This window comes from Arvicanthis niloticus, assembly GCF_011762505.2.
Source record: "Arvicanthis niloticus isolate mArvNil1 chromosome Y unlocalized genomic scaffold, mArvNil1.pat.X SUPER_Y_unloc_1, whole genome shotgun sequence".
Lineage (NCBI taxonomy): Eukaryota > Metazoa > Chordata > Mammalia > Rodentia > Muridae > Arvicanthis > Arvicanthis niloticus.
This window is the reverse complement of record NW_023044978.1, coordinates 1,283,314-1,293,056: the sequence shown is the minus strand read 5'-3', so window position 1 is coordinate 1,293,056 and position 9,743 is coordinate 1,283,314. Positions and strand designations below refer to the sequence as shown.

Genomic DNA, 9,743 nt, shown 5'->3' with positions numbered 1-9,743 from the left:
GAATTGACAAATGGGACCTCATTAAATTGCAAATCTCCTGTAAGGCAAAGGACATTGTCAATAAGACAAATCTGCAACCAACAGATTGGGAAAAGATCCTAATCAATCTTACATCTGATAGAGGATTCATATTCAAGATACACAAAGAACTCGAGAAATTATACTGCAGACAACCATATAATCCTATTAAAAATGGGGTACAGAGCTAAGCAAAGAATTCTCAACAGAGGAAACTCGAATGGCTGAGAAGCACCTTAAGAAATGCTCCATATCCTTAGTCATCAGGGAAATGCAAATCAAAACAACCCTGAGATACCACTTCACGCCAATCAGAATGGCTAAGATCAAAAACTCAGGTGATAGTAGATGCCTGTAAGGATATGGAGAAAGAGGAACACTCCTCCATGCAGAGAAAGAGGAACACTCCTCCATTGTTGGTGAGATTGCAAGCTGGTACAACCACTCTGGAAGTCAGTCTGGCTTTTCCTCAGAAAGCTGCACATAGCATTACCTGAGGATCCAGCTATAGCACTCCTGGGCATATACCCTGAAGATGCTCCAACATGTAATAAAGACATATGCTCCATTATGTTCATAGCAGCCTTACTTATAATAGCCAGAAGCTGGAAAGAACCAAGATGTCCTTCAATAGAAGAATGGATACAAAAAATGTGGTACATCTACACAATGGAGTATTACTCAGCTATTAAAAATAATTAATTCGAGTAATTTTTAGGTAAATGGATGGATGTAGAAATTATCATCTTGAGTGAGTTAACCCAATCCCAAAAGAACACACAGGGTATTTACTCACTGTTAAGCGGATGTTAGCCCCAAAGCTAGGGTTATCGAAGACTCAACCAGCAGACCACATGAATCTCATGAAGAAGGAAGACCAAGAGGGGATGGCACAGTTCTTCTTAGAACGAGAAACAAAAATGCTCAAGGGAGCAAATATGAAAACAAAACATGGGACAGAAACTGAAGGAGGGGCCATCAGGAGACCACTCCACCTCGGTATTCATCCCATGTACAGCCACCTAAGCTAAACACTGTTGTGGATGGCTGGAAGTGCATAATCTGAGGAACATGATATAGCTGTCTCCTTAGAGGTCTGCCAAAGACTAACACACTCAGAGGACGATGCTCACAGTTAACCACTGATATGATCAGGAGTTTCCCAATAGAGAACTTAGAGAGAGGACTGAAGGAGCAGAAAGGGTTTGAGACCCCAGAAGGAAAGCAAAAATACCAAAAACCAGAGCCCCCCAGGGTCTAAACCACCAGCCAGTGAACACATAGGGAGGGACCCAAGACTCCAGCGGTATATGTAGGGGAGGATGGCCTTGTCGGGCATAGGTGGAAGAGGAGTTTCTTGGTCCCATAAAAAAATAAACACAGAGTGGGGGGGAATGTGAGGGTGGGGAGGGGATAGTGTGGGGGGGTAGGTACGGTCACTGCCTCATAGAAACATGAGGAGGGGGACGGGATGGGAAGTTTCTGGGTGGTGGGAGGAAGTAGGGTAAGGGGATAAAATCTGAAATGTAAATATTACAACCAATTTTAATAATGGGGAAAAATGAAAAGTTGTTAGAACCAACATCTTTAAAAAAAAATGTCAGCCCCCGGGGGGGGGAATTTTTTTTGATACTAAAACTTGTTCTGAGAATTGTATATTGCAGAATACACAGCCTTGGTGTATCTACTCATCAAGCATACTGAGCAGACCTGCCCAAACCTCCAATGTCCTGGAATTCCATCTGGATTCAGTGAAGACACAGCATCAGAGGCTTATCAACTTACTCTTCCCCCCACCCCTCTTCTAATACCTCAATGCCCATAATCACCTTGAAGAAGTTAAAGAAGAGTCAGCACCCCTATTCCCTGGGCTTGGGGACTAATGTGGTTAATAATGGTCTGTCTTTCGAGGGAAAAGTAGTGGTTTTATTGGAACAGCAAGATTACCTAGGACTTATTGCATAGCCATAACCTATTGGTAGAAATCTGTATAATTATTATCGAGATGAAGTTATAATTTCTTAAATGGTACAAAATTTACTTTGATTTTAAATTTAAGATTTTCATTGGTATGAGCTCCTTATTAATATAAAAGTGAGATGAATATTGATACTCTCATGGGCAATGTGCCTGTATAACACATTTAGGCATACAAGGCCTAGACCCAGTCCTTCCTTAACTTTTTTAACTGATTTGGGATGGTTAGCCTATGAGTTAAGGGACTATAGCAAATTTATGGCTTTGAGTTTATTGTTAGGAGGTTTCCCATATTTTATTTAGAAATAGCTGAGAGGAGTGTACAGACAACAGTCCAGGTGAGCTTACATGGATAGTTGGTTTTCAAAACGTCAGAAGTCCATAGAATTGACGCTACAAAATTTTATATATTAATGTCCATTCTGATTAGAGACCTGTCTGCTCCTGACAGCTTCCTATTGTGGATTCTAAGAAGAAATTGAGCATCCTTGGAGTTATGCCAGTTGTGTGGTGACAGCCACTAGGCAAGAATTGCCTCTTTTCATCTACAGACAAATTACTGTCCAGAAGAGGACACACATGCAGAATAGTAGACTGATTATATCTGCCTAGAGAGAGTAATCAGTCCTTAATAATTCTGCATCACTAAGGTCTGTCAGATGACTCTGAGCCAGAGGGCTGAATGAAGATTTGATGCTCGAACGTTCGGTAGTATAGGGGCTTCTCAGGTGTTCAGCGGTCTCTATAAATTGGCTAAGTTTTAGAACTATGTTTAGTGCTTCCCATAACTTCAGTTAACTCAGTCATTCTGGATTTCTAATGGGGTTGAAGACCCATAGTCTCATAGCCAATCCTGACTATTTACTTTGAGAGAAAAGATCTGAGTAGATAGTTTTCAGCTGACATTCATTCTAAAGCAAAAAAAAAAAAAAAAAAAAAAAAAAAAAAAAAAAAAGCCAGGATCAAAAGTAAGTGTTTTAGTTAGAAGAGATGACAGAGGTTCTGGTTAGTCAACAAAATGATCGACTGGGTATTAGGACTATCTTGTACCTCACTGGTACAATTAGGAAAAAGTATGCTCTAATTGTATTTTGAGAGATAAGTTTTACTTTAACAGGAAGAGTGATATGTAGGAGGAGCTAAGTGGGAAGGAGTATTGAGAGGAAGAGATGGAGTAAGGAGAGAAGATGAAGGAGAGGAGAAGCTAGGTGATGAGAGAGAGAAAGAGAGAGTGGGCATGGAGGCAGATGTTCACAGGTCTCCACTAGTCAAAGATAGTTTTTATATCTAGGTTGGGTATTGGGTTACGCTTCCGATTGAGTATTACCAAACTTATAAATCCTTTGATTAACATTTTTAAAAAATTGTATAAAGCAAAAAGGAAAGGGGGGCATGGGACAGGGGTTTTCTAAGGAGGGGAAATGGGGAAAGTGGATGCCATCTTAAATGTAAATAAAATAAGAAAAAAAACAAAAAAAAAAAATAAATTCAACATGCACCACCCCTAAAAAAAAAGAAAGAAAGAAAAAACAGTGAATAAAAAAAGAACCTAACCAAAACAATGAGAAAAATGGGAATACAATGAAAACAAACAAAAAAAACCTAAGACTAATAATAATAGAAGAGGATAAAAATTCCCAGTTCAAATGGATAAAAACATGTTCAATGAAACAGAAAAAAATGTCTTTTACCTAAAGTAAGTGATGGCCATACATTTAAGAGAAGCCTACAGAATATAAAATAAATCGAACCCGAAAAATAAGAATTTTTTCAACAACAACAACAACAAAAAACATTATATAGACAGAGGAATTAAAGAATATTAAAATATGTACAGGCGATAAGGCCTAGTAACACATAAAGGCAGGTCTATCATAACTACACCAAATTTCTCAAGAGAGAAGCAAAGGAACAGAAGATCTTGGACTGATGTTATACAGAAGCTACGGGGCCAAAAATGACATTCTATGGAGAAGATGATATACACAAGATTATATCTAAGTGACACTAAAATATGTACCAGGCAATTTTTTCAGCAAAGTGGCTGTATATAATATTAACTCAAACTAAAAAGAGCTTTCATTTATACAAATGCTAATTGTATAAAAGTTTTATGCTCCATGATCAACAATCAAGTAAAAAATGGGACCTCAATAAATTGAAAAGCCAATAGGACAGAAAGGGAACCTACAGATTAGGGAAAGATATTTAATATCTCTACATCCAATAGTGGGCTAATATCCAAAATACATAAAGAACTCAAGAAGTTAGACTAAAAACAAAAACAAACAAACAAACAAAAAACCCAAATAACTCAATTTTTAAAAAGCTTTAGAGATCAACAGAGAGTTCTCAACAGAAAAAATTCAAATGATCTTGAAACTATTTATGAAAGTTTCAAAATTATTACACATCAAAAAAAGTATCAATCCACTTTTCCCATCTGGCACTTTCACCTATGAGAATAGGGGGACCACCTATTTCACAACACCCCTTTCCTTTTGAAATCACTACATTTCTTGGCACATCATCACTGACTAAAGCCACACACGGCTATCAAGTTGGAGCAGGAGTACCTACATGCAGACATAAGAGACATATTAATTCCAACAAAAGGTATTCAGGGGCCAAAACCAAGCTTTATTTTTCTCATATATTATGGGTGCATGGTCCTGTCCTTGTATGCTTCCATATTGTAGATTTAATCTTTGTTTGGGCTCAAGGACTAGATTATTGTACACTATTTGAGGTTTATTAGAGTTCCTCTCTTGGGAGACTTCCACAACCTTTCATATAACTCTTTCCAAAGACATTATGAAACCATGCCTTTGGCATTGGCTCTCTGGATCTATTGATACAAGAGCTCAGTGCATAATCACTAGAATCTCATTTCGACAAATGAATGCATCCTGTGAGGATTCAAGGAAGTTGAAATAAGCAGGCAATCCTTCAGTATGCATTTATGATTCCTCTGAGGTGAGGCAGATAAACATATTTCACAGAAATCACACTTTTATAGGCTATTCATATGCTACAGGAATGATTCTGACACATAGTAAATCATTACAAATGCATAACTAATCTGTATTAATTTGACACACGGGTACCTTTTTTCAAAATGTGACCACAAGTGAAGTTACAGACTTGTATATTTAGATTGAGATGATTATATACATATATATGTATGTATGTGTACATGTATATGTGTATACATGTGTATTATGTGTATATGTATATATACATACATGTATATACATGTGTACATACATATATGTGTATATACATATACACATACATACATATATATGTATAAATACACCTATATTATATATTATATATGTGTACATATGTATATATAATATTATGTATCTGTGTATATATAGGTGTATATATAGAGAGAGAGACAGACAGAGAGACTGAGTGACAGAGAGACAAAGAGTAGAAAGAGAGATAGATATATAACCTATTTTTAGAAATTCATTAATTTTATAAAAGGGTAGCTCTTACTAAAAATTCATGGATTAAATATGTTACTTTTTCTAATTAAAAAAGTTCATGTAATTCCTGTCACTTTAATAAACATTGTAGACAGTAATAATTTCATGCTATAATTCTTACATGAAATTTTGAAATTTATATTCAGTGTGATTGTGGCATTTCAGTTATAAAATTTAACTGGATCTAACTGATAAATACTAAACAATTTGAATTGAATTTTTTATTGTGATTTTAAATGTTATTTCATGCAATATGATTTAGCAAATACACATAATTAATTATTTGAATATAATTTACAATATGTATAAGGAGTATCAGAGTGGACTTTGTCTCATAAATAATACTCATTTACAAAAATAATGATTTGAATTAATTCAATATTTTATTGGCTGGTTCTGCTGGTACTGCCTGTTGCAACATTCATAGTCTGTATCTCCCAAATCTTAATGTTGCCAAATAGATTTCTGAAAGACAGGAAATTTTTCATTTGAGGCATTTGCCATTGTATGAGTTCTTGATCAACTAGCATGTGCTTATATATGACTACTGACTGTGGGAATGCAATCATCACAACATGGTTGAAATCATTGACAGAAAGATGCACATCATTGTTCTTGTTTGACTGAGGAGTTGTTCTTAGCTTTATAGTAGATGTAAACTTTGATGGCTTTCATTTGACGTTATCTGCAAAATAAATTTCAACTCTTTACTTTTCTAGAAATTGGAATAACTTCCTCCTTATTTCTTCTTTATGATAATGGGCAAAATTACCACAAGCAATGCTGATGGCATGGTGTGCTAGAGTATCACAGATACAAAGTGAGAAAAAATGAAAACCATTTTTATCGTCTTACCTTGAGAAGCTATGTGGTATCCTCCAGCAGTGTCTGTGATTCTTATGGCAAAGTGTCCTCCATTTGCTTTTCAGTTAAAACAAACAAACAAACAAACAAACAAAACATCAACTCACACAGAAAATTGGATTTGGGAATAATTGAAAATAACCCAAATTTTTCAAATCAAGATGGTCATAAAGTGAAAAATGGCTCAAATTAGAGATATAGCAGGCAGTGAAAGAAGATATAAGTGGAAAAGTGACAGATGTTTAAAATAATTCATTATTTGTAAGGTGGGCATTTCCTGTACATTAAACTCACTTTTTCAGCAAAGTCAATGTCAATGGAAAATATTACAAGATTGCAAGTCTAGAAAGGGCTTCTTAAAACATGACTCTAATATATTTAGAAAGAACCTCAATCAATATAGGAAACCAATTGAGACTATCTATCTCTATCTATATATCATCTATATCTATCATCTATATCTACAGAAAGAGAACGAGACAGACAGAAGGAGAGACAGAGAGAGAGACAGAGAGAGACAGAGAGAGAGACCAGAAATTTTCAGGGAACACACAATCTACAACTTATGAAGAAATCATAAATATATTTTGGAGAGTCAAAGATACAAGATAAAATCATGATTTTTTTTTTTTGACAAAGCCAAGTTCTGTTTTTAGCAAGACCTACCTATATTATCTATAATTCATCATTGATTCTATTATATAAACATTTACACTTATGATTTTAGTCCTATAGCAAGGAACTTTGTTTTAGACAAAAAATTATCATAGTAAAGAGAGAATTCAAGAGTAAAATACCCATTTTTAACATGATGTACTGTTGGGAAATGGGTATTTTCATTACTCGTGTTAATTCATGTCAAATGAGAGGTTTGCTAAAGACTTCAACACATTGTTAGTGAACTATATTGTTTTCTAACCAACAGTAACTGTTTAAGCCTTAATAAAATCAAAAAATGTGTCAGGTGTCAGAAATCTGTAGGGCATTAAGGTACCACATTAAATACATCCAGTATCCAGTAGTCTTTTCAGTGTTTCCATAGTCATACAAAACTATACCCACCCATTTACTGTGTCATGTTAATGTTAATACAATCACCTATAGACAACTTACCTGTAATAAAAATTTTATGATGAAGAAAATGAATGCAAACACAATGCTCCCAAGGAGGATAAACTCAAGGTTCATGGCAGCTCACTATTATCTATATTAATTTGAAATCTGGCAAGAGAAGTTAGATCAATCAAACTGGAACAGTCTTTTGTAATATATTTTCTCTACCCTGCCTGATGATAACTGGTGTGAGCTGCTTGCTGCCTGGCCTTATATACCAGACTAGTGAGGTCATAATATACCATTGTGTACACAAGTGTGACCTCGTAATTACCCTAAGACCAACCCTGGTCCACAGGAAGGCAGATGAGTCCTGGTTGTCATCTTAAACAATGTAGGACAGGTTCAATATGATGGAAAGGGAGTAAAGTGTTATGGGATACCATGTGAAAGATGCTTAAAATGGCACAAATCATAAACACATGGATTGAATGTATCATATATAATTACTAAGTCCCTTTTGCTCTTTCAAAATTCTTTTCATTTCTGCAATATCCAGCATTCATTTGAAGAAACAGACACACAAACACAGATCCGTATATATACCAACACCAAACACACACACACACACACACACATTCACACATGTACACAAACATATTTGGAGTTGGAGTTACAGTTATACTTTTATAGGTATAGATATAGTTATATTTTTAAAGTTATATTCAGGTCCATTTGTTTCCAAGAATCAGTGTTAGTGATTTATGGGTCTGGAGAAAATGATGAATGGATCAGTGTAAATTCAGCTTGTCATAAAAGGAGGCAATTGCAAGCTAACAAGTGACTGAGCTACTTTTGAACTGACCCTGTGCTCAGGGACAAGCTTTCATGTTTTCTCTATGATTCTTTGAGTTCAAATTATTCTTTTAGGGGTTAGAGTATTCTTTGTCATATATAATACATAATCGAATATGGTATTTTTCTTCAAATCCTTTATTTTTCCAAAGAACTTTCAGGAATGTCAATCATCAAGAAAAAAAATGCAAAAAAAAAAAAAAAGTTACAGCTGAGTGTTCTACAAAGGTAAAAACCTGTGTTTACAGAATTTACATGAAAACAGAAATGTGATAAACAGGTTAGGAAAATGATGAGAATTTTCCTTGACTATTTTTAAACAATTTTTTCCTCCTATTTATTGATTTCATCTGAATACGTTTCTATTGTTTTTTTCCAAAACTTTTTTGTGCAATGAGCAGTATTATTTACTTCTGCAGGTTTTTTTTTTTTTTTTTTTTTTTTTTTTTTTTGCCAGTGCTATGCCAAAATCCCTAATTCATTTACATAAAAATTATACACTACATTCCTTTAGTAATGGATTCCAAGTGGTCAAATCTGTATTCTAATCCTCAGACCCCATTGTTGAGTAAAAACTTGTTTACCCTTCCTAATCCAGTAGACACAGCTATTCATCTATTTTGTCCTTTATATTTTTTATATGCATAACCCATTCCTTAGTAGCAAAGACCAGAGTTCCTATACTTTCAACTATTTTAGTCTCTAAAGGAACAAATCTTGAGTTTTTTGAAACTTATGTTTCAAATACATTGTGTAACAAATTAATCATTCTAAACATGCTATAATTTCTAAGCGATCAGTTACTGCATTTTGGCAAAGTATTCCACCATTTGCATTGTATAATGCATTCAGGGAGACTATGTTCTCAAAGTAAAATCTGTGTCATGCAGTAGAGTACACACTTATTTTATATATGACACATTTTTCATTGACATAAAACTACAGAGATGTTTTGTCCTACAATCCTCACTAATTTTATTTTTTCCCCACTGTACACTATTTTCTTGATGAGTTTTATTTTTTCAAATTTAAAACTGCAGTTTATTCCTAAAAACAGAGATGTAGGTCTTAATTACATACTTTGTTCCCCTCCCAGTCATACACATCTCCTTGTTCCGCTTTCATAGTATTTGGTGAGCATCACTTCTTTTGTATTTTTCATCATTTAGATATATATCTTTTAAATAATCATTTTTATTTGTTTACAATTTAAATGATATTCCCCTTTCCAGTTACCCTTCCATAATCCCCCTTCATTCCATGCATGCCTTTCCCCATCCCCTTTGTCTCTTTGAAAGTGTTCTTCCATCCACTCCTACCTCTACTCTATCACCCCTACCATTCTCTGGCATCTAACCACTGCAGACCAAGGGCCTCTTCTAACATTGATGTGAGATACACATTTTTGGCTACATATGTATCTGGAGACATGGAGTTCTCTATGCATACTCTTTGGTTAGTGGGTTTACTCTCTGAGTG

The 9,743-nt window shown here is 34.8% G+C and overlaps 1 long non-coding RNA gene across 1 annotated transcript; it reads right to left on the bottom strand.

Moving 5' to 3' along the window:
- Positions 1-5,887: 5,887 nt before the first annotated feature.
- On the bottom strand, positions 5,888-7,625 carry LOC143433926 (uncharacterized). The gene is made up of 3 exons (XR_013070058.1): positions 7,470-7,625; positions 6,348-6,413; positions 5,888-6,177 (listed from the first exon to the last, which is right to left on the bottom strand). It is a non-coding gene; the product is annotated as an uncharacterized LOC143433926 (long non-coding RNA).
- Positions 7,626-9,743: the final 2,118 nt, after the last annotated feature.